The following is a 26,742-nucleotide window of genomic DNA, read 5'->3' as shown; positions in this document are numbered from 1 at the left end:
TATTCTTCATGCTAAAGATACCTCAAATAAAAATCAATTAAACTCAAGTTATTATTGAAAATTGACTTTAAACTCAGAACTATATCAAGTAAGGTGGTCTGAGTGTAGGAAGAAGTCAAAAGAAACTACTTACCCGTTGGAATTTATATTTTCATTGGAAAGATAAATATATATGTGGACAAAGAATGTCACCTGCCATATTGTTGCAGGAAGGGGGGCCCCTTCCAGGGACCAAGAGTGGGATCTTGTCTAACACTAGGGAATGAATTGTATGAGGAGACACATGTGCTGACAAAGCAAGAGAATTTATTGGGACGGGGAGCCCGGGCAGAGAGCAGCAGGGTAAGAGAACCTAGAAGAACTGCTCTGCCATGTGGCTCGGAGTCTCAGGTTTTATGGGAATGGGGTTAGTTTCCGTGTTGTCTCTGGCCAATCACTCTGACTCAGGGTCCTTCCTGCTGGCATGCTCATCACTCAGCCAAGATGGATTCCAGCGAGATGGATTCTGAGAGGTTGGTAGGACATTTGGACTGACATCTCCTCTCTTCTTTTGACCTTTCCCGAATTCTTCCAGTTGGTGGCGGCTTGTTAGTTCTGCATTCCTTACCAGGACCTCCTGTTGTAAGATAACTCATGCAAGTGGTGGCCATCATGCCTGGCCAGGGAAGGTGGTTTTGGTCAGTGGTTCCCCTAACAATATCAGTAGACAAAGGATGTTTTGGCCATCAAGCCATCAGCCATTGCAGCCACCCCCAATGGTGCACCCTCAGGGGAATTCAGGATGGAAATAAACAGGATACTGGCCCTAGATAGTTAAGGAATATATCAATGGAACGCTTTCATCAAGCCCAGGCTCTTGTATCTTCCCATATATAGAAAAATGCTAAACTCATTAATTTGAGACGTCTGGTTTCCTTTAATTATCAGTAATCTTTTGATGTTCTGACTACTTGGTTTTTGCAAAAACTCCTGTATATGCTGGCTCCTCCCTTACCTCTTGGGAGCTGCCCCTCAGAGCTATATGAGAGGCTGCCTCCTGGGCTTGAGTTCTCAGTATGTTCACCAAGTAAATCATAATTCTCAAATTTTAGGTTGTGCACTTTTTGACACATATATGAATTTATATATGAAAGTATGTGAAACTTACATATGATAAATATACATATGAAAGCACATATGTGTGCACATGTATATGTACATACATACATCCAGGTATGTATGTGCATATATGTTGTAGGGGAGCAAAATTTGCCATGCCAAAATGTCTTTTTGGCATGTGAATTATTTTGAGCTGAAAACAATTGAGGCCCAAAAGATTCAGGAAGTCTTTCTTTTTACTTCCCCCTACCTGCCTAAAGAATGTAGATAGAGGACCTGTTCCAGGAAAGGAGCTATCACCATAGATGAACTAGGTATGTGGACAGGAAGGAGCCTAGCAAAGCCCATTCATTAAAATTCCTCTCTGTTTCGCATTGTTTCTGCCTGGCCCAGCAGACATTTGTTTACCAAACCTTTGCTTTTCTGTCTCCACATGAATTGCCTTCCTCCCCTTTGAAGTCCTAAACCACTACCTCCAACATCCTCTTCTGTCTTTAGCTAAAGATGGTATTTAAGGTATTTAAGGTGAGTGTGTCAGTCATTTTGGTGAGTTACTTACTTTTCCTGGGTCTTTCCCAGGTATACTTGTTATTAAACTTTTGTTTGATTTTCTCCTATAAATCTGTTTCATGTCAATTTAACTCTTAGGCCAGTCAGAAGAACCTAGAAAGGTAGAGGGAAAATTTCTTCTTCTTCAACAAATGTTCAACAGTTCAAGGTACTGAAAACTTTTTTAATCTAAAGTAAATGGGACAAGGTTTTTTTTAATTTGTGTTTTTTTTTTTTAATGTACTATACTTTGAAAGAGAGTGCCATGCCAAGGTTATAATAACACAACTGTTAACTACTAATAGAGTCTTCACATTTTCTTATCTTTTATTTCTCCACTGAAAACACGAATGAAATAATTTAATTAGAAATTTCATGAAAATATTTTTAACCAAAAATACACAGAAAAATATTTTTATCATTGTAGTACTTTCTCTTTTGCTAAATGGTCTCCAAAAGACTTTTGTTGTATAAATCTTATACTTTGCACATCAAGTACTAACATTTCTTATACAAAACTTCCCATCAGACTCAGAGCACTTTAGTCATTCATAACACAATTAGATTTCATCACCTCCTCCCTAAATCCCAGAAACTGGTGTGGAAACATACACTGAAAGATGTCCACGCCATAAATTGAAAGCTTAAACTAATGATATAGTTCTAATGATTTTATTAATTATGATATTTTCACATTAGAAGAGGCTTTTGAGTGGAGGAGAAGATGGTGGAAGAGTCAGGCGCGGAGATCACCTTTCTCCCCACAGATACACCAGAAATACATCTACACATGGAACAACTCCTACAGAACACCTACTGAATGCTGGCAGAAGACCTCAGATCTCCAAAAAGGCAAGAAAGTCCCCACGTACCTGGGTAGGGCAAAAGAAAAAAGAATAAACAGAGACAAAAGGATAGGCATGGGAGGGAGCTGTGAAGGAGGAAAGCTTTCCACACACTAGAAACCCCTTTGCGGGCAGAGACTGTGGGTGGTGGAAGAGGAAACCTTCGGAGCCGCGGAGGAGAGCACAGCAACAGGGGTGCAGAGGGAAAAGCAGAGAGATACCCACACAGAGGATCGGTGTCAACCAGCACTCACCAGCCCAAGAGGCTTGTCTGCTCACCCGCCGGGACGGGAGGGGCTGGGAGCTGATGCTCAGGCTTCTGTCGGAGCGCAGGGAGAGGACTAGCCTGCAGGGGGTTAGTGCACCACGGCTAGCAGGGAGGGAGTCCGGGAAAAAGGCAGGACGTGCCGAAGAGGCAAGAGACTTTTTCTTACCTCTTTGTTTCCTGGTGCCTGAGGAGAGGGGATTAAGAGCGCTGCTTAAAGGAGCTCCAGAGACGGGCGTGAGGCGTGGCTAAAAGCGTGGACCCCAGAGACGGGCATGAGATGCTAAGGCTGCTGCTATGGCCACCAAGAAGCCTGTGTGTGAGCACAGGTCACTATCCACACCCCCCTTCCGGGGAGTCTGTGCAGCCCGCCACTGCCAGGTTCCCGGGATCCAGGGACAACTTCACTGGGAGAACGCACGGCACACCTCAGGCTGGTGCAACGTCACACCGGCCTCTGCCACCACAGGCTCGCCCTGTACTCCGCACGCCTCCCTCCCCTCGGCCTGAGTGAGCCAGAGCCACCGAGGCAGCTGCTCCTTTAACCCCGTCCTGTCTGAGCGAAGAACAGACGCCCTCCAGCGACCTACAGGCAGAGGCGGGGCCAAATCCAAAGCTGAGCCCCTGGGAGCTGTTATAACAAAGAAGAGAAAGGGAAATCTCTCCCAGCAGCCTCAGAAGTAGCGGATTAAAGCTCCACAGTCAACTTGATGTACCCTGCATCTGTGGAATACATGAATAGACAATGAATCATCCCAAATTGAGGAGGTGGATTTTGAGAGCAAGATTTACGATTTTTTCCCCTTTTACTCTTTTTGTGAGTGTGTATGTGTATGCTTCTGTGTGAGATTTTGTCTGTATAGTCTTTGTTTCCACCATTTGTCCTAGAGTTCTATTCGTCCGTTTTTTTTTTTAATTTTTTTCTTAATAATTATTTTTATTTTAATAACTTTATTTTATTTGACTTTATCTTCTTTTTTCTATCTTTCTTTCTTTCTATTTTTCTTTCTTTCTTCTTTCTCTCTTTCTTTCTTTCTTTTCTTACTTCCCTCTTTTAGACAGTGAATCATCCCAAATTGAGGAGGTGGACTTTGAGAGCAAATTTTGTGATTTTTTTCCCCTTTTCCTCTTTTTGTGAGTGTGTATATGTATGCTTCTGTGTGAGATTTTGTCTGTATAGCTTTCCTTCCACCATTTGTCCTAGGGTTCTAACCATCCGGATTTTTTTTTTAATTTTTTTCTTAATAATTTTTTATTTTAATAATTTTATTATATTTTATTTTACTTTATCTTTTTTCTTTCATTTTTCCTTCCTGTCCTCCCTCCTTCCTTCCTTCCTCCCTCCCTCCCTCCCTCCCTCCTTTCTTTCTTTCTTTTTCTACTAATTCTTTCTTTTTATTTTTTCTCCCTTTTTTTCTGAGGTGTGTGGATGAAAGACTCTTGGTGCTGCAGCCAGGAGTCAGTGCTGTGCCTCTGAGGTGAAAGAGCCAACTTCAGAACACTGGTCCACAAGAGACTTCCCAGCTCCACATAATATCAAACGGCGAAAATCCCAACGAGATCTCCATCTCAACATCAGCACCCAGCTTCATTCAATGATGAGCAAGCTACAGTGCTGGACACCTTATGGCAAACAACTAGCAAGACAGGAACACAACCCCACCCATTAGCAGAGAGGCTGCCTAAAATCATAATAAGTCCACAGACACCCCAAAACACACCACCAGACGTGGACCTGCCCACCAGAAAGAAAAGATCAAGCCTCATCCACCAGAGCACAGGTACTAGTCCCCTCTACCAGGAAGCCTACACAACCCACTGACCCAACCTTAGCGACTGGAGACAGATACCAAAAACAATAGGAACTACGAACCTGCAGCCTGCAAAAAGGAGACCTCAAACACAGTAAGATAAGCAAAATGAGAAGACAGAAAAACACACAGCAGATGAAGGGTCAAGATAAAAAACCACCAGACCTAATAAATGAAGAGGAAATAGGCAGTCCACCTGAAAAAGACTTCTGAATAATAATAGTAAAGATGATCCAAAATCTTAGAAATAGAATAGACAAAATGCAAGAAACATATAACAAGGAATTAGAAGAAGTAAAGATGAAACAAACAATGATGAATAACACAAAAAATGAAATAAAAAATACTCTAGGTGGCATCAAGAGCAGAATAACTGAGGCAGAAGAACGGCTAAGTGACCGGGAAGATAAAATAGTGGAAATAACTATTGCAGAGCAGAATAAAGAAAAAAGAATGAAAAGAACTGAGGACAGTCTCAGAGACCTCTGGGACGATATTAAATGCACCAACATTCGAATTATAGGGGTTCCAGAAGAAGAAGAGAAAAAGAAAGGGACTGAGAAAATATTTGAAGAGATTATAGTTGAAAACTTCCCTAATGTGGGAAAGGAAATAATTAAACAAGGCCGGGAAGCACAGAGAGTCCCCTACAGCATAAATCCAAGGAGACATACGCAAAGACACATATTAATCAAACTGTGAAAAATTAAATACAAAGAAAACATATTAAAAGCAGCAAGGGAAAAACAACAAATAACACACAAGGGAATCCCTATAGGGTTAACAGCTGATCTTTCATCAGAATCTCTGCAAGCAGGAGGGACTGGCAGGACACATTTAAAGTGATGAAGGAGAAAAATCTACAACCAAGATTACTCTACCCAGCAAGGATCTCCTTCAGATTTGATGGAGAAATTAAAACCTTTACAGACAAGCAAAAGCTGAGGGAGTTCAGCACCACCAAATCAGCTTTACAACAAATGCTAAAGGAACTTCTCTAGGCAAGAAACACAAGAGAAGGAAAAGACCTACAATAACAAACCCAAAACAATTAAGAAAATGGGAATAGGAACATACATATCAATAATTAAGTTAAATGTAAATGGATTAAATGCTCCCACTGAAAGACACACATTGGCTGAATGGATACAAAAACAAGACCCATATATATGCTGTCTACAAGAGACCCACTTCAGACCTAGAGACACATACAGACTGAAACTAAGGGGATGGAAACCGGTATTCCATGAAAATGGAAACCAAAAGAAAGCTGGAGTAGCATTTCTCATATCAGACAAAATAGACTTTTGTCTAAAATAAAGACTATTACAAGAGACAAAGAAGGACACTATGTAATGATCAAGGGATCGATCCAAGAAGATATAACAATTGTAAATATTTATGCACCCAACATAGGAGCACCTCAATACATAAGGCAAATACTAAAAGCCATAAAAGAGGAAATTGATAGTAACACATTCATAGTAGGGGCTTTAACACCCCACTTTCACCAATGGACAGATCATCCAAAATGAAAATAAATAAGGAAACACAAGCTATAAATGATATATTAAACAAGATGGACTTAGTTGATATTTATAGGACATTCCATCCAAAAACAACAGAATACACATTTTTCTGAAGTGCTCATGGAACATTCTCCAGGATAGATCATATCGTGGGTCACAAATCAAGCCTTGGTAAATTTAAGAAAATTGAAATTGTATCAAATATCTTTTCCAACCACAATGCTATGAGACTAGATATCAATTACCGGAAAAGATCTGTAAAAAATACAAACACATTGAGGCTAAACAATACACTACTTAATAACGAAGTGATCACTGAAGAAATCAAAGAGAAACTAAAAAAATACCTAGAAATGTGTGAAAATGGAGACACAACGAGCCAAAACCTATGGGATGCAGCAAAAGCAGTTCTAAGAGGGAAGTTTATAGCAATACAGAAAAAGAAGAAGTAACAACTGACACTGCAGAAATATAAAAGATCATGAGAGATTACTATGAGCACCTTATGCCAAAAAATGGACAACCAGGAAGAAATGGACAACTTCTTAGAAATGTACAACCTTCCAAGACTGAATCAGGAAGAAATAGAAAATATGAACAGACCAATCACAAGCACAGAAATTGAAACTGTGATTAAAAATCTTCCAACAAACAAACGCCCAGGACCAGATGGCTTCACAGTCGAACTCTATCAAACATTTAGAGAAGAGCTAACACCTATCCTTCTTAAACTCTTCCAAAATATAGCAGAGGGAGGAACATTCCCAAACTCACTCTACGAGGCCACCATAACCTTGATACCAAAACCAGAGAAGGATGTCACAAAGAAAGAAAACTACAGGCCAGTATCACTGATGAACATAGATGCAAAAATCCTCAACAATATACTAGCAAACAGAATCCAACAGCACATTAAAAGGATCATACACCACGATCAAGTGCGGTTTATTCCAGGAATGCAAGGATTCTTCAATATACGCAAATCAATCAACGTGATACACCATATTAACAAATTGAAGGAGAAAAACCATATGATTATCTCAATAGATGCAGAGAAAGCTTTCAACAAAATTCAACACCAATTTATGATAAAAACCCAGCAGAAAGTAGGTATAGAGGGAAATTTCCTTAACATAATAAATGCCATATATGACAAACAGACAGCCAACATCATCCTCAATGGTGAAAACCTGAAAGCATTTCCACTAAGATCAGGAACAAGACAAGGTTGCCCACCCTCACCATTATTATTCAACATAGTTTTGGAAGTTTTAGCCATAGCAATCAGAGAAGAAAAGGAAATAAAAGGAATCCAAATCGGAAAAAAAGAAGTAAAGCTGTCACTGTTTGCAGATGACATGATACTATACATAGAGAATGCTAAAGATGCTATGAGAAAACTACTAGAGCTAATCAATGAATTTGGTAAAATAGCAGAATACAAAATTAATGCACAGAAATCTCTTGCATTCCTATACACTAATGATGAATAATCTGAAAGTGAGATCAAGAAAACACTCCCATTTACCATTGCAACAAAAAGAATAAAATATCTAGGAATAAACCTACCTAAGGAGTCGAAAGACCTGTATGCAGAAAATTATAAGACACTGATGAAATATATTGAAGATGATACAAATAGATGGTGAGATATACCATGTTCTTGGATTGGAAGAATCAACATTGTGAAAATGACCCTACTACCCAAAGCAATCTACTGATTCAATGCAATCCCTATCAAACTACCACTGGAATTTTTCACAGAACTAGAACAAAAAATTTCACAATTTGTATGGAAACAACAAAGCCCCGAATAGCCAAAACAATCTTGAGAATGAACAACGGAGCTGGAGGAATCAGGCTCCCTGACTTCAGACTATACTACAAAGCTACAGTAATAAAGACAGTATGGTACTGGCACAGAAACAGAAAGATAGATCAATGGAACAGGATAGAAAGCCCAGAGATAAACCCACACACATATGGTCAACTTATCTTTGATAAAGGAGGCAGAAATGTACAGTGGAGAAAGGACAGCCTCTTCAATAAGTGGTGCTGGGAAAACTGTACAGGTACATATAAAAGTATGAGATTAGATCACTCCCTAACACCATACATAAAAATAAGGTCAAAATGGATTAATGACATAAATGTAAGGCCAGAAACTATCAAACTCTTAGAGGAAAACATAGGCAGAACACTCTATGACATAAATCACAGCCAGATCCTTTTTGATCCAGCTCCTAGAGAAGTGGAAATATAAACAAAAATAAACAAATGGCACCTAATGAAACTTCAAAGTTTTTGTACAGCAAATGATACTATAAACAAGACCAAAAGACAACCCTCAGAATGGCAGAAAATATTTGCAAATGAAGCAACTGACAAAAGGTTAATATCCAACATTTATAAGTAGCTCATGCAGCTCAAAAACTAAAAAACAAACAACCCAATCCAAAAATGGGCAGAAGACCTAAATAGACACTTCTCCAAAGAAGATATGCAGACTGCCAAGAAACACATGAAAGAATGTTCAACATCATTAATCACTAGAGAAATGCAAGTCAAAACTACAACGAGATATCCTCTCACACCAGTCAGTATGGCCATCATCAAAAAATCTAGACAAAATAAATGCTGGAGAGTGTGTGGAGAAAAGGGAACAGTCTTGCACTGCTGGTGGGAATGTGAATTGGTACAGCCACTATGGAGAACCGTATGGAGGTTCCTTTAAAAACTACAAATAGAACTACCATGTGACCCAGCAATCCCACTACTGGGCATATACCCTGAGAAAACCATAATTCAAAAAGAGTCAGGTACCAAAATGTTCATTGCAGTCCTATTTACAATAGCCTGGAGGTGGCAACAACCTAAGTGTCCATCATAGGATGAATGGATAAAGAAGATGTGGCACATATATACAATGGAATATTACTCATCCATAAAAAGAAACAAAATTGAGCTATTTGTAATGAGGTGGATAGACCTAGAGTCTGTCATACAGAGTGAAGTAAGTCAGAAAGAGAAAGACAAATACTGTATGCTAACACATATATATGGAATTTAAGGGAAAAAAATGTCATGAAGAACCTGGGGTAAGACAGGAATAAAGACACAGACCTACTGGAGAACGGACTTGAGGATATGGGGAGGGGGAAGGGTGAGCTGTGACAGGGCGAGAGAGAGGCATGGACATATATACACTAACAAACGTAAGGTAGATAGCTAGTGGGAAGCAGCCGCATGGCACAGGGATATCGGCTCGGTGCTTTGTGACCACCTGGATGGGTGGGATAGGGAGGGTGGGAAGGAGGGAGACGCAAGAGGGAAGAGATATGGAAACATATGTATATGTATAACTGATTCACTTTGTTATAGAGCAGAAACTAACACACCATTGTAAAGCAATTATATCCCAATAAAGATGTTAAAAAAAAAAAAAGAAAAAGAAACAAAGTGTCATGAAGAACCTAGGGGTAAGACAGGAATAAAGACACAGACCTACTAGAGAACGGACTTGAGGATATGGGGAGGGGGGAATGGTAAGCTGTGACAAAGCGAGAGAGAGGCATGGACATATATACACTACCAAACGTAAGGTAGATAGCTAGTGGGAAGCAGCCGCATAGCACAGGGAGATCAGCTCGGTGCTTTGTGACCACCTGGATGGGTGGGACAGGGAGGGTGGGAGGGAGGGGGACGCAAGTGTGAAGTGATATGGGAACATATGTATATGTATAACTGATTCACTTTGTTATAAAGCAGAAACTAACACACCATTGTAAAGCAATTATACTCCAATAAAGATGTTAAAAAAAAAATGAAGAGGCTTTTAATCTAGTTCAAGCTCCCATCCAAAGCAAGAATCCTTTTCAGAACATTTCATGTATATAGTCCTTTAAATTCTGTTTGAACTAACTGCGTCACAAGAAAATCTTTTCCAATAATAGATATCTCAAATTTTTAGGAATTCTTTAGGATCTTTCCTAAAATTTCTGCCCATATTTCCTAATCTTACCACCACACATAAGCTTCAAATGTTTAAAGTCAGTAATTATGTTCCCTTCTATGTCTAAATATGTCCTATATCATTAACCATTCCTTGTGAGACTTGCTTTACAGATCCCCCCAATGTCTTACTGAGTTGCCTTCTTAGGGGTATATTTCAATTGGTTAATATCTCTTTAACATGGAACTTGTAACTGAACTCAATGCTTTGGTTCTGGCAGAATATGGCTTCAGATTACATAGCAATTATGACTTCCCATTTTCTCGGTACTTGTACTTGCATTGGGTTTTTCATGAATATTTTATACTGCTGATTCTTAGTATGCTTTGTGCCAGATAAAATCCTTCCACATAAATTTATGTTAAGCCAAGATCTTCTCATTTGGTAGTTAAGAGATGAGAAGTGAACGAGGAAGAGAGAACAAAGCACAGTGCGATGGAATTTGAGAAAGAAGAGTGGCTCAAGCACTAGCTGCAGCAGGGGAGCTGAGGCCTAGAGGAAAGATCTGACCTGGCAGGGCATGCTCTCACCCCCAAGATGCTGACTTCAGTACAAAAGAGGTGATGCAATGCAGATAGGAAGGGATTGAGTGAGCAAAGCAAATAGGAGAAATTCCTACAAGATTTTGGAATTAAAAAGCAGGGAAGGAAGCAGTTCTAAGAAAAAAAAATGCTCTTGTGGTTTATTTTGATTTTGTTTTGCTTGTTCTTAGGCAGAGGAGATAAGAAACAAGTTTATAGTGAAGGAGAAGTTGCTAGGGATTATTCTGCCTTCTTTTTAGTTGTAATTATTTGTGTGCTGACATTCTCTGGACTCTGTTATGAGCATCTTGAGAGCAGGACTGATTCCCACTTGGCTTCTTAGCACTGTGTCATTCACATAATAGGCACAACACAGGTATATGCTGAATTGAATTGTGTCATTTCTCCCAGTGGGCACATTTCTTCAAAGATTGCTGTGAGTAATTCTGCAATCACAGCAGCAAATTTATTTCATTTTCTTGTTGGTTTCTATCTTGGTCTATAAAAATAAAGAAGAAGTAGAAAGAAAGAAAAAATTATAGAACCATAACAGCAAATTTTTGTTTTTTGGTATTCTTTAGCAAGTAGGATAATATACAAAGTTGAGAGACAGAAACACCATCAAAGTAATGAATGTAAATAGGGAAGAGAAGAGAAGTGAGGACTGAGCCCTAGGGCACTCCAGAATTAAGACGGCAGAGGGGAGGACAATTAAAGTAGTTTGAAATGAACAGCCTGTGAGAGAGAAAGAAAACAAGAGAGTGTGATACCCTGAAAATACAAAGAAGAACGTGTATAAAGAGGAAATACTGCTCATTTTTCAAATAACATAACTGAGAACTGACCCTTGGATTCAGCCACCTGGAAGTCATTGGTGACTTTAAATTAAAGTTCCAGAATATCCAGATACTGCACATCATTGTAACAAAGACGGTGTCCTCTGTTCTTATAGTGGATTTGAGGTTGGGTTATGTGTCTCCTGCTTGCCTTTCAAGGACTAGACATCATATTCTTATAAATATTAGTATTTGCATTATTCATGAATTCATTTCACAAATTCTAGATAGCACCTACTGTAAATGGGCCCTGTGTTGAGCCTTTGAGTTGCTGCACTGAACCAGGATGCACAGGATTTGCTTTATTTTCTGTGGAGAGGTAACACATTTTTTGTCTATCCACACACCTTCATCCTCACATAGACTCTTCTTTTTCTCAGATTCAGGCAGCTTTGTGTTGTACTCCTTCCAAATCACAAGAAGAGAATGTTGCAGGATCATAGCTCGTTATGGTAATGCCATTTCTCTAGCTGAAGACTGGTTAAAGAATGGGCATATCAATCACCATGGCCACGAGCCCTGAGGGGAAGTCCAGGGATGGACTTCTGGGAAGAACACCCAGGTTTTAAAAAGAGATCAGTGAGAGTAAAGGAGTCTCTTTCTGCTTCTGGACTGGTGTCAATGATGGGGTTCAAGACATACTACCCCAAAGCATGGCACCTTGGCATATTAAATATTTTAAGCTGAAGGACTTTGAGAAAAGAGCAGATGCAGGAAGCCCACTCTGACCTCCTCCCCCAACCCTTATTCCCTGAAACCCTCACGTGAGAGGGGCCCTCCTACACCTGGAGGAAAGGAGCATCCTTATCTCTGAAAACAAATGGATGCTGAGAAGAATCCAACAACAGGCCTCACTAAGTTTCCCCCCTTTTACTCCAATCACCTCCTACTCCCCAAATTATCATATTTCCACATGGCTGTCCACACTTCATCAAACCTAGCATAAAATATGCAGGGCTACCTGTTTCTTGGGGTCTTCATTTCCTTATGAAGGCTTCCATGTCACATAAAACTTAAATAAATTTGTATGCTTTTCTCCTGTTAATCTGAGAACTATGAGATTATGAGTAAATCACTGTAGAAGAAAAAATCAAAATGGTTACTAGATAGAAGTATGGAATTTAACCTGAAGTTGTCCTGAATACTCATAACATTTTGTTACTTGAGCTACTAGACTCTTTATTGTATGGGTACTAGACAGATATGTCTGATAGCCAAATACATTCTGATATCAATTTTTTTTACCATAATTAAAAACGTTTTCTATTATTTGGAGGACACCTGGGAAAAGTGATGAGGAAAGGGGAAAGTAAATGGACTGAGTGGTAAAAAAGTAAAAAGTAAAGTTGTAAAAAATAAAGTTAAACATAATATATTTGATATATTGCAGGGAAGATGTATGAAACAAAACAAGAAAAAATAGTGAAAACAGTTCTAATTTGCAAGAAAATTACAAGCACAAATCATTTATGACAGAATATTTATATAGCTCATCTGCTGGTCTTCTTCTTTCAAAGAAGGAATCATACATAGGAGTCACCTCCATACATGCAGCCTACATTTGGATAATGGATAATAGTGTTAACCTGAAAATATAAATATTGGATAAGAGAGTTTTTTAAATAGTAAAAGCAATGTCTCTAGTGACCAAAAGCCATCAAACACATTCATTTCCAAAGAAGTTCTTTTGAAGCATGTACGACAATGTAACTTCTAAAGCTAATTTAGGCAGTAAGCTGTGCAATCATCCTGAGCCTTGTTAAGTTAAAGCATACAGGAAGATTTCTTAAAGCAAAATTAAGCTATGAAAAAATCTATCTTGGACCTGCAAGGAAGATGGGATACATTGAGAAAGGCACAAAGTAAATATCCATCAAGAGGGGAAAAAAGAAAACATAAGGCAGAGAAGGTAGACCAGCAAGATAAAGGAGGAGAGAAGACAAATAACTACAAATTTAACTACATCATTTTCTCAGGTCCTTATAATAAACGTTTAATTATAAAGTAACCCAGATTGATATATTTCTCATAGAAAGTGACTCTTTTTTATGCCATTCAAGTTCTAGTTTAGGTCTTAAATTTCAACAGGAAAGCTTTTTCACTTGTAAAATCACATTTAGGAAGCCTGCAAAAGTTGCAGGATGATATGGTCTGAGTGGAAAATCAATTTTAGGATAAAGAAGGTTAAAAAAAATTTGTCATTTAGTTTCACTGTCCAGAGATTTCCATATTGATTGTGTTAAGGCAACAATGAACATATACCTTTAAACTTTAAGATAAATATTTTTAATCTTCAGCAACTTCTAAATGGCTAGTCATAAATATCAAGTTCATAGCCCTGGAACACAGTGTACAATTGCTCATAATAATGAACCCACCATCAGGAGACATGATATGTGATGGAAAGAGGTGGGCAATTCAGAAGTGATGCATCTAAACACCACAACGTTGAATATTAGAAAAAAAGAACAGAGATTTTAGAATATTTACCTTGTGATTCAGCAAGAACAGTTTAAATAGATGAGAATATGTTTTCATTCAATCTATGTCCTTTTAAAATGATTTCATAGTTCTCATTCTCATTTTAAAAATTTGTTGACACTAGAAGACTATTTAGAAATTTGAACAGAGAGAGCAGAAGCATTCGAGAGCATTCCCCACCCAACTACCACCCAGCTCATTACCATCCTGCCTCTCAGCTGGCCCCAAATTCTTGACTGCTCACATCAACATTCACAGAACTCAGAAAGGAGCGGGTGGAGAAGAGATGATCTTACCTAGTGACATTGTGTATGCTATTTACTTGCTGAATATTTAAAATAATCATACAAAAATCACTCAAGTTTGAAAAATACATTTTTTTCCATATAAACCTATTTGTGTTAAATAATTTGAGGTATTGAAAATTGCACAATTAACTAGAACTTTTGGGGAAAAAAAGACTATTCTATATAGCAAAAAAGATGTCTCTCAGCTAGATAGACTAATTAAATATTTTTGACTATTTCTAAAAAGGGCAATCTGACTGCCAAAGGGATTAATTTGGCCAGCTCCCTTCATGCAGGAAACCTTACTCTGCTGTCTTACAGAGGAACTGAATGATATGTCCCATTTAGGTGTAAGGTGTAAATGAGTCTGGATTATTTCATAGCTGGAGGCTGGAAAGTCTGACCAACTTAAGGAACACTTTGATTACCATTGCAGTTTGATTGACAAATGAAGGAATGGGTTATTGTTTGGGTCAAAACATTGAACTGATCACATCACTTTCTATTTCATTTTGCACCTATATGAATTAGTCCTAAATAATTTCAAGTGGAAATACGTTAGCAACACTTTTAAGAAAAATAATGCTGCACCTCGGTCAGTGTACCTAGGGAATTGATCTTCCTGACAGGTAAAATATAATTTAGAATTTAAAACATGGACAATAAATATATGATTAGGTATATCTGCAATTGGAAAAGAGTCATGAGTGTCTATTGAAATGTGAACACCAGCAATTAAAATTTTGCAAATAATTTCGACCTTGAAACTGATAGCAAAACTGTAATAAAAATGACTATGTGGCTTGAAAGTTTTAGTAACTTCAAAAAGAACTAGTATTTCAGAACACATGGGGAATGTAAACTAACTTCTTTCATTGTACTGCTGCATGAGGGCTAATAAAATAGAAACAACAAAAGCACTTTTAGAACATGATTCCAATGCAGTGTTCATATACAACTCATTTTATTGAACAATTTAAGTGTGATGTCCAGAAGGCAGAGCAAAATATCTATTTAAATGGTCAATCCTAAAGGCTAGGTGTAAAGAGAAAATAAGGAGACGAATTCAAAGGTAGACGTTTAGGACACTATTCTTTTAACTGCCAAACCTCTATGTGTGGCAATTTTATTTAATGGTTTATTCTCTAGTGTCTATAAGAATCTTAGTCACAACACATCAACAATAAAGAGAATTGAAAGGAGTCTTTGTGTGTGTACATATATACATCCACATGCGTACATATACTTGAGCATATGAGTGTGAATATAGGAACATATACACACATATGCACATATACATGCATATATATGTGTGTGAATATGGAACAAATATACACTCATATTTACAGAAACATGCATATGTGTGTGTGAATATAGGAACTTACACATATGTACATATACATGTGTGTTTGGACATATAAATATATACATAATCTAAAACAGAAGTGGTAATCGTTATGAACTGAATATTTCTGTCCCCACCCAAATGCATATGTTGAAACCTCAACCCCCAGTGTGATGCTGTTAGGAGGTGAAGCCCTGGGGAGTTAATTAGGTTTAAACGAGTGATCAGAGTGGGACCCCCATAAGGGGGTGAGTGCCCTTACAAAGCTCTCCCTCTCTCAGTATGCAGCATGCAACAAAGACCCACAGGAGGGCAGCTGGTTACAGTAGAAGCCAGGAGGAGAATTCTCACCTTAAACCCAGTCTGCCAGCCCCTCGATCTTGGACACTCTAGCCTCTAAAACTGAGAGAAATAAACGCCTTTTGTTTAAGGCACACAGTATTTTGTTATAGTGGCCCAAGCTGAATAAGACAGCAATGCTTATACAACTTGAGTGTCTATTCCACGTTACTTGTCTGTATGGAACTAAAGGAGTCTTTATTTATTATTATTTTTTTATATCTTTATTGGAGTATAATTGTTTTACAATGTTGTGTTAGTTTCTACTGTACAATAAAGTGAATCAGCTATATGTATACATATATACCCATATCCCCTCCCTCTTGAGCCTCCCTCCCACCCTCCATTCCTTACCCCTCTAGGTCGTCACAAAGCATTGTGCTGATCTCCCTGTGCTATGCAGCAGCTTCCCACTAGCCATCCAGTTTTACATTTGGTAGTGTATATATGTCAATGCTTCTCTCTCACTTTGCCCCAGCTTCCCCTTCCCCCATCCATGTCCTCAAGTCCATTCTCTATGTCTGAATCTTTATTCCTGCCCTGCCACTAGGTTCATCAGTACCAGTTTTTTAGATTCCATATATGTGCGTTAGCATACTGTATTTGTTTTTCTCTTTCTGACATACTTCACTCTGTATGACAGACTCTAGGTCCATCCACCTCATTACAAATAACTCAATTTTGTTCCTTTTTATGGCTGAGTAATATTACATTGTATATATGTGCCATGTCTTCTTTATCCATTCTCCTGTCAATGGACATTTAGGTTGCTTCCTTGTCTTGGCTATTGTAAATAGCACTGCAACGAACATTGTGGTACATGTATCTTTTTGAATTATGTTTTTTTCAGGATATATACCCAGTAGTGGGATTGCTGGGTCGTATGGTAGCTCTATTTTTAGTTTTTTAAGGAAACTCCAAACTGTTTTCCATAGTGGCTGTATCATTTTACATTCCCACCAACAGTGCAAGAGGGTTCCCTTTCCTCCACACCTTCTCCAGCATTTATTATTTGTAGATTTTTTGATGATGGCCATTCTGACTGTTGTGAGGTGATATACTTCATTGTGGTTTTGAGTAGCATTTCTCTAATAATTAGTGATGTTGAGCATCTTTTCATGTGTTTGTTGGCAATCTGTATGTCTACTTTGGAGAAGTGTTTATTTAGGTCTTCCACCTATTTTTGGACTGAGTTGTTTGTTTTATTGATATTGAGCTGCATGACCTGCTTGTATATTTTGGAGATTAATCCTTGGTCAGTTACTTTGTTTGCAAATATTTTCTCCCATTCAGTGGGTTTTCTTTTCATCTTGTTTATGGTTTCCTTTGCTGTACAAAAACTTTTAAATTTCATTAAGTCCCATTTGCTATTTTTGATTTTATTTCCATTACTCCAGGAGGTGGGTCAAAAAGGATCTTCCTGTGATTTATGTCAGAGAGTGTTCTTCCTATGTTTTCCTCTATGAGTTTTATAGTGTCTGGCGTTACATTTAGGTCTTTGATCCATTTTGAGTTTATTTTTGTGTATGGTGCTAGGGAGTGTTCTAATTTCATTCTTTTACACGTAGCTGTCCAGCTTTCCCAGCACCACTTATTGAAGAGGATATATTTTCTCCATTGTATATTCTTGCCTTTTTTGTCAAAGATAAGGTGACCATATGTGCATGGGTTTATCTCTGGGTTTTCTATCCTGTTCCATTGATCTATATCTCTGTTTATGTTCCAGTACCACACTGTAGCTTTGTAATATAGTCTGAAGTCAGGAAGCCCGATTCCTCCAGCTCCATTTTTCTTTCTCAAGATTGCTTTGGTTATTTGGAGTCTTTTGTGTTTCCATACATATCATAAAATTTTTTGTTCTAGTTCTGTGAAAAATGCCATTGGTTATTTGATAGGGATTGCCTTGAATCTGTAGAGTGCTTTGGGTAGTATAGTCATTTTCACAATGTTGATTCTTCCAGTCCAGGAACATGGTATATCTTTCCATCTGTTTGTATCATCTTTGATTTCTTTCATCAGTGTCTTATAGTTTTCTGCATACAGGTTTTTGCCTCCCTAGGTAGGATTATTCCTAGGTATTTTATTCTTTATGTTGCAGTGGTAAATGGGATTGTTTCCTTTATCTCTCTTTCTGATCTTTTGTTGTTAGTGTATAAGAATGCAAGAGATTTCTGTGTATTTTTTATCAGGAAACTTTACCAAATTCATTGATTAGCAACAGTAGTTTTCCAGTAACATCTTTAGCATTTCCAAGTCATCTGCAAACAGTGACAGTTTTACTTCTTCTTTTCCAGTTTGGACACGTTTTATTTCTTTTTCTTCTCTGATTGTTGTGGCTAAAACTTCCAAAACTCTGTTGGATAATAGTGGTGAGAGTGGGCACCCTTGTCTTGTTCCTGACCTTAGAGGAAATGCTTGCTTTCTAAAGGAGTTTTTAAAGGCAGTTGAAAGAAACAACTGAAATGCATTAGATCTGAATTCTAGTTGTATTTATCTATCCATGTAATATAATTATTTTTATATTTTCATTTTACTTACCCATAAATGAAGATTTTTGCTATGTAAACTTTAAAGTAACTTTAAAAGTGTTTGATTTTTTGGTAATACTGATAGAAAATGAATAAGTATTTTTTTTTAATTCTTGGGTACAACAGAATGTGTTAACTTGAGTTTCACAAATTTTGAACAGACTCTCCCATCAAATATCATAAAATTAGTTATAATATGCTTCAAGTTTTTCCTTTTATACTGCCATGTAGATGTATCTATGCATGCCCAGTGTTAAGGTTATAGGAGGTTGATAAATAACGTATGTTTGTCTATTCCTAAGTTTGGAAGTGACTGAGCCCTATTATTGTTACAGCTGCTTAAAGGCTTTGATCTATGGCCAAACTGGCTTTCTGCTATATCTGGTTTACCCCAGCACACTCATCCCTTACCCTTCCTAAGTTATTCATTGGCATAGTACATCTGAGATTAAAAATGAGTTTGTAGACCAAGTACATGTATCCTGGACTTTTACCTCACAGAGGCTTGGGGAAAGAAAGCAGCAAAGAAAGTAGTTACTCAGTTTCTTCAGAGTTTGATTGGGTGACCCTCCCGTCCAAGTAAGAAACATGGTTCAATGGATGTCACCAAACAATCAGATAACTATCGGTTTTCCCCATGGGTCCAGGATAAATAAAGGAGTGAGTGAAGCACCTAGTAGTGTTACTCTAGCGGATGCTGCTTGACATGGAAAAATGAGGAATGAGTAAGACAGTCTGCATCTCCTGCTCAGGGGACGGATTCTCACATTGTAGTCCAACTTCAATATGCTCAAGAATACCCTGAAAATGATTTGTGTGTGCACTTGTGTGTACATGAAAACGTGCGTTTTTCTGAGAGTCCAGAGCTTTAGTTATAGTCTCAGTGGAGTCAGAGGCCATCAAATAATGAAGATGCACAGGCATGGGTTATTGAGTTGGACTATTTATTCTGTTGTTTAGTAAAATAAATGGTGGGGATGAATTTTTCCCTTACTGAATACTAATAAATAGATCAAATTTTTCAGATATTTTGACATGGATCAGTCACTGATTCAGTGCATATTTAATTTGTCTTTAAATTTCCTTAGTGGATTTCAGGGATATGTAAATTCTGTATAATATGCTTGCTCTTTCCCTAAATGTGTTAAGTTTGCACCTGTATCTCACACAGACAGTGATTAGGATATGTTGATTAGCCATATCTACCCATAAACATTAATACAAACTCAAGTCCTGAGAGTAATTTTACACAAAACTCTTTGTTAATTGTTTAAGTGAATAAAGAACAGCATATTTCAAAGGGGGGACAGAGAGGTTCTGAGAGAGTAACAGAAGTTGATGTGGGATCAGTGGTTACCGTGTTGAAATAGTACCTTCCTTGCCACCCTCTCTCCCTCCACTGCCTTCTCCTCGGATGTTCTTATCAAATCCAAGTTCGTGTGCCCCACTCAATTTTGGAGCAGAGAAAGGTTCAGTAATCAAGAGGGCACCAACCCCAGAGATGAGATACTTGGTTTGTCTTAAATCCATTTTGCGGGCTGGCCAGCTGGCTGGAGCACAAGAGTTTTAATGGTAAAAAGAGTAAAGGGGAGAGGATCTTTGTTTTTTATTTTATTGAAGTATAGTCGACTTACAAGGTTGTGTTAATTTCTGCTGTACAGGAAAGTGATTCAGATATATATGTGTATATATATATATATAAAATATATATATATATAATACATTCTATTTCATATTCTTTTAATTATGGTTTATCATAGGATACTGAATATAGTTCCCTGTGTTGTACAGTAGGACCTTGTTGTTTATCCATCCTTATATAATAGATTTCACCTAGTAACCTGAAACTCCCAGTCCATCCCTCTCCCTCCCTTCCTCCCCCATGACAACCACAAGTCTGTTCTCTATGTCTGTTTCTGTTTCATAGATAAGTTCATTTCTGTTATATTTTAGATTCCACATATAAGTGATATCAGATGATATTTGCCTTTCTCTTTTTGACTTATTTCACTTAGTATGATCATCTCCAGTTGCATCCATGGTACTGCAAATGGCATTATTTCATTCTTTTTAAGGCTGAGTAGTATTCCATTGTATATATGTAGCACATCTTCTTTATCTTTTATCTATCAATGGACATTTAGGTTACTTCCATGTCTTGGCTATTGTAAATAGTGCTGCTTGAACATAGGGGTGAATGTATCCTTTGAATTACAGTTTTGTCTGCATATATGCCCAGGAGTGGGATTGCTGGATCATATGGTAGCTCTATTTTTAGTTTTCTGAGGAACTTCCATACTGTTTTCTATAGTGGTTGCCCCAATTTACATTCCCACCAACAGTGCAGGAGGGGTCCCTTTTCAAGGAGGGAAGTCTTTGTGATTTCAATTTCCAGATAAGACCTCCCTTGCAGATTTCATGTCACCATCTTGTGACTTGATGTGTCACTGATGATTGTGATTGATCTATGTGTTCCTGTAAAGCAAACTAGTAAATCATGGTCCTGTGATCCCTTAACTTCTTTCTAGGAGAGAACAAAAGTGATTTTGAGCCATTTTATTATTTACTTAGAGCCTATGTGATGGGTTAAGAATTTCAATTCCCTGTTGGACCCACTGTTATCTTCAAGGCCATTTTGTTTCCTTTGTTTCTGGTTCCCTTACTTCCCTAATTAGTAAATTCTAAAGTCTGCTCTTTGCAACTCACAGAGGGCCTAGGAGACTAAAGTCATTTTCTACAAACAAGAAAGGAAGGTCACAGAGGGGACCCTAGGAGGACCCCCTGGGTCCTGCTTGGTTTCAGTATTACTCCATGGTACTTCAGAATGAAGATTGCTGAGGACTTTTTCTTACATGAACTAAGGTATCTTTCCTTTTCATATTCAAGTATGACATTATTTACATAATTGCAGTTGTCAGGACACTTTGCTCATTCATTCATTTGACAAACATATATAAAGTAGCCACTAAGTAACAGGTGCTGAGTGATGTTTGGTGAGTACAGAGGGGAATGAAAAATCACAGCAGTGGAGAAAGTCACAGCTCAGTCATGTCCTCCCTATGTGTACATGTATGCAATTTTTTTTCCAACTATGAGGTATATATAATAAGATAAACATAAAGTATATTTTATATAAATAATATATTAATGCACACTTGTTTATAAAGATAAATATTCTAAGTAAATCACTCATTTAAATTTAAATATAGTAATTATTCAAGGTTTTTTTCTAATTTAGTTGTGAGAAATATTTTAATAATAGGACAATGAAGCAGAAATATTTTTTATTCATAGTCAAGTTTTTGCATGGCAAAAGAAAACTATGTATAATTTCTACATAATATATTCAGATGAGATGCAACACTTAGCTATCAGCAAAATTCTAATTTTTACATAATTCCTCAGTTGAACTGAAGTATGAGGAAGCCATTGACTAAGATCAAATGATGAAACAGTAGTTGGTCAGGAAATGAAAAAGAAGGCACTTTGAACCTGTAAATCCTCTACTGTAACCACCTGATAACCCAAACACAGTTGACAAGACTATAGGGCCACAGTTATTAGTTCTCTAATTCTACTAATTAGTTTGCATCCAAATAAAAATAATAGTAAATAGCAATTATTGTATGTCTGTGAAATCCTGCAAACAGGATTATCTTCATGTCTTCTTGCTGCAAACCTCAACCAATGTAAAGTTTCAGAAAGAAGCAATTTCAATTCTATGGAATACATATTTTTTTTAAAAAAGAAACACAATAGGGATGTCCCCAATATACCATGAGTTAAGGCAGTTTGTGAAGAATACTGTGGCTATATAGAGACATATTGTACTCTGTGCATGGAATAAGAAATATAAAAAATAAAATTTGACTACATGACTGGAATATAAAATTAACACTATTTTTCCTAATTAAAAGAACCTGTGAAATCTAGTGGTCTAGGTAATAACCATTGTATTTTATCTTATTTACTAAATCCTAATAACATCTACCTGTAGTTAATGTTTTCTTACATACAATTCTTAAGCAACATCCAGTAGAAGGATGTTTTAGATGAGAGAAGGAAGGTGTCACACTTGGAGTGGTAGCCGCCTTTTTAGTATGACGGGGACCTGGAATAATGGTCTACACTGTGAGAGGTATGTTCTCTCTGTGTATACATAACAGAGAACTTATTTAGTTTCTAAATTAATGGTTCTAATTAATAAGAATATTGAGACCTAATTAATGGTTCTAATTAATAGGAATATTGAGAAACATAGGGAAGTGATTAACCCAGCCCAAGGGATGGATCAGGGACACTCTGGAAGCTTCCTTGATGAGGTAACGATGACCTGGCACATATATTTTTCTTCTTTTTCTTTTCCTTTTTCACATATAGAAAGTCACATCCTGTCATCCAATAAATCCCCACACCCATTTATTTTTCTTCTTTCTCTTCATCCTTTCTTTTTTCCCTTCCTTTATGTCTGGTCTACTTTCTACCTATCCACCCTAGCTCCTTCTACCTAACTTTTGAGACAGTGTAGGTAAGAATCTATGGAATTAAAATATCTAGGTCTAAACTTTTTGTATAGCATCTTGTAAATTCAATTACGTAATAACTCCACAATGCTCCTGGGTGTTGCTGTGCCTACAAGAGTAAACACACACACCACACACACACACACACACACACACACACACACACACACACTGGAAAAGAGTGCATCTGAAGAAGCAATTTTCAAAACTGTGTTTTGAGTGGGTCTAGGGGAGCTCCACATGTACACACTGGGATGTTGTGAATCGCACCTCAAGTCAGAAAACCCTTTAAGCCTAGTAGTCATCTATGTGCATTTTTGGCTTCAGTAAAATGTTCTGAACTTTGAAGAAACTTTGAAAATTAATTCCCTAGGAGTTGCATTTGTTTCTTAATAGTAAAGTTCACACCACATAAAGTATGTGGGAAGGAAATTAGTGGTATACAATTATAAAACTGTTTTTATTATATTTTTTAGATGTTTACTGAGCTCCTGTGTTCATGACACTGTGTTAACATTCTAAGTGAGGGAGACTGAGATGATCAAAAAGAGACTTTGATTTCAAAGGTCAATAATCTTCTACTGGAGAAAAACTATCATATAGCAATGACGAAGAGACTTGGCACTAAGGGAAGAGTAGGTTTTGTACAGATGAAAAGGAAAAATTGTAATCAAAGGCACAGAGATAGGAAATTTGCAGGATATTCAGGAAACCAGTTTTTCTGATAGAGGATCTCCAGTAGCTCCAGCGGCTATCACAGCAGAATGAAGACCTAATGACCTAAGCAAACCTTCCTTTAACCCCTGGATACCCAGACTCTAAATATTTTATGATTCACAAGCAGGACCTCACATCTTCCTCCTCAGTATATGGTGTAATGCATCATTTCAGGTTGTTTACTTTACACAATCCTCAGGATTTTGTTGACTGTATCATGCCAAGAAAAAAGCACAGTGACACCAGAGCAGTGAATCTGTATAAACTTCATCTTTAACCTTAAGGACTTAGCTGGTCCCAAGAGCTGATGGTCCCCCTCCGTGCCAGGAGAAAATGGGTTCCCCCTCATTACATTTATGAGACACATTTCATCTGCTGCTGAAACTATTTACGACAAAGCATCATTGTAAATTATTTCACAAGAAACTGTTCACAGTGGGTGGAGAAAGTATTAAATATTTAACATAGGTTTGGATTTATATGTGAAATTTAAAAAAATTAAAGTGGAACTTTCCTTACCGCACATATATTTTTGGATGTGCAACTGAGGTATACAATGTTCTGTTGTAAAGTGTGGAGCAAATGTTTAAAACAAGGCTGAAAAGAGTAGAATAGGGTGAGGTTCTTGTTGTAAGATTGTAATTCAGAAATATAATATAATAATAATCATAGTGCCATAGGTGGTTCTCAACTGTATAGTTATATTTGCTGATATTGTTTCTTATAACATAGCCCTGATGTTAAACTGAGATCCTTATAATAATCTTAATTTTGTATTTTCCCTGTAAGGCAGTAGGCCACATTAATTAAACTGAAGAAGAAAATATTCTACTAGGTATTTTCAAGTGTCAGCTTAAAATTGGCAATTGAGTGGAAACAAAATTACAAGAAAAGGAAATCAGAGTCTTCCATTGTGTATATTGTAAAGAGAAGAAGACCTGGGTAATCCCTTCAAATCAAAAGCTTTCTTTGGAATGAACACAGTATTTGTAAATCCTGGAAATTTCTTTCTATTCATAAACTAGAGACTGTTGATCTTTAAAAATATCATATAAAGGTATAGTGGGTAGGAGATAAATTTGGAAATAAAGGTTCAGGGAAGGTCATAGAAGGTCTTGAGGACCAGACTTGGAGTTTGGATGATGCAGTTACAGGAGATAAATATGTCTCAGTGCATCTGCAATGATCTCTTTCTACTGTGCCTTCCTGAACTACAGAGGCTGCAAAGTTAAAGTTATGTTTTCTGTCCTACCACATAGCTGGGATTCTAATTGAAAATTAGATTCTATCAATTTGATGCACTTGTGTAAAATTTGGAACTATGGATTTTTCCGTGGTAATGTCCAACTCTCCAGTCTCTGGCTTCATGGATGCCAAGCAGAAGACAGTACAGTAGTGTGTTCCATGGGTGTCCAATTCTCCAACATCCGACTAAGCAGACTCCCCTGGGAAGCCAGTGTGCCAGTGTTGATATGGAGGTCATTTCTCAAGGCCCTTCCTCTGGCCTATGCAACCATTTTGTTCCTTTTATTAAATCAACTTAACATAGAGAGGTTTCTGTGTCGTGCAACAGAAGAATGGAATTTTCTAGACAATGAGGAGATCCTGAATATTTGAAAACTTTTGAATGAATTATATAATATCATATACTAGACTGACCTTCTCTTTATCAGCCAGTTAAGACTAAGTTGCTTTTCATGCTCAACAGTGTAGGTAGGCACCCAAAGTGTTTCGTGAGATGAGGAAATACTACTGTGAAGCTTCCAGGCAGCATGCACCTAGGAGGAGTAGAGAGTTGATTCCAGATTTGACATCTAAGGAGCACCCTCTCCAAAGCAGCCACCATAAATGGAAGGGGGGTGATGCACGTGTCCTCTGACCACAGGAACAGAGTAGTTGGAAAGGAGCTTGATTCCTTCACTATTACCTAGACAATTATAGGTCATTTCTCTCTGCATACAAAGGTATAAAGAAAATTTAGAGCAAATCTGTGCTTGTAAACCATTCTGGCTTTTAGCTGCCTTTTCTGGCTGAGAAATCAGAACAGTGATGGGAAGAAACAATGACGAACAGTTTGGAGTTACTTTTTAACTGCTCTGAACCATCGAGAACAGCATTATGTATGAAAGAAACAATCAATCGTGGATTATGAATTTTAACTATTGTCAGTTCTTAAGGAGAAAATGGTAATAAGGAAAGAAATTAGTGAGGTTTCCAATCCATCAGCTTTTATAACATCACCTAGGTCAGGTGAAAACACATTGAATATATTCTGTGGCAACCATATCAAAAGAACATTAGACTATTGATGCCAATGCATTCATGAACAGAGAAATGAAGGGAGCCAGCATCCCTCTTCAAGGGCCTCATTTCAATTTCCTCATCCAGTCTTTCTATGTCTGCGAGATCATCAGTGGCCATGGAGTTGCCTGTACATGGTGACTGGGGCTGGCTTGTAACCTCCCTCTCCTGTTGTGAACTGGAGCAGAGGACCCTTAGTAGAGCTTAGTGTTTGTGGGTTAGGAGACGCCTCCTCCTGCTTTCCCTTCCCCATAGGGTTCATAGGGCCTAGAACATTCAACTAGTGTCTTAGTGCTCATCTATGGAAAAGAAAGAATTCCCCATTTGTACAATGAAAGGCTTGCCGGGACATGGTTATAACCTTGTGTTTTCAGAGTAGGCATGGAGCCCAGGAGACTAAGACTCGTTAGGTTTCTGTGTTCCTATAAAAAGTTATATTCTCTAGCTCAGAAAATGGAAACTTTCAAACTTCAGGAAAAATACTTTATAAGAACTAAAATTATTTCAGACTAAAAAGAAGGAAGTTATACATTAGTTATGATGGTTTTCAATATTAAAAATAACCAGTCAAGATGAAACTAGTTGGATGAGGGAAAAAGTAGCATAAGCTACACAAAAGTGTAAGAAATTCACTATTGGTTGAAGGACATTCTTAGTACAGTATTTAGAAAATAAGTGAGGATCATTGTCTTTATGTTCAAAAAAATATATATCTAATCTATTTGTTAATACATACCCCTTGGAACAAAAGCACA

Source organism: Orcinus orca, chromosome 10 (assembly GCF_937001465.1).
Source record: "Orcinus orca chromosome 10, mOrcOrc1.1, whole genome shotgun sequence".
NCBI classification, from domain to species: Eukaryota; Metazoa; Chordata; class Mammalia; order Artiodactyla; family Delphinidae; genus Orcinus; species Orcinus orca.
Note: the sequence above shows the minus strand (reverse complement) of the source record.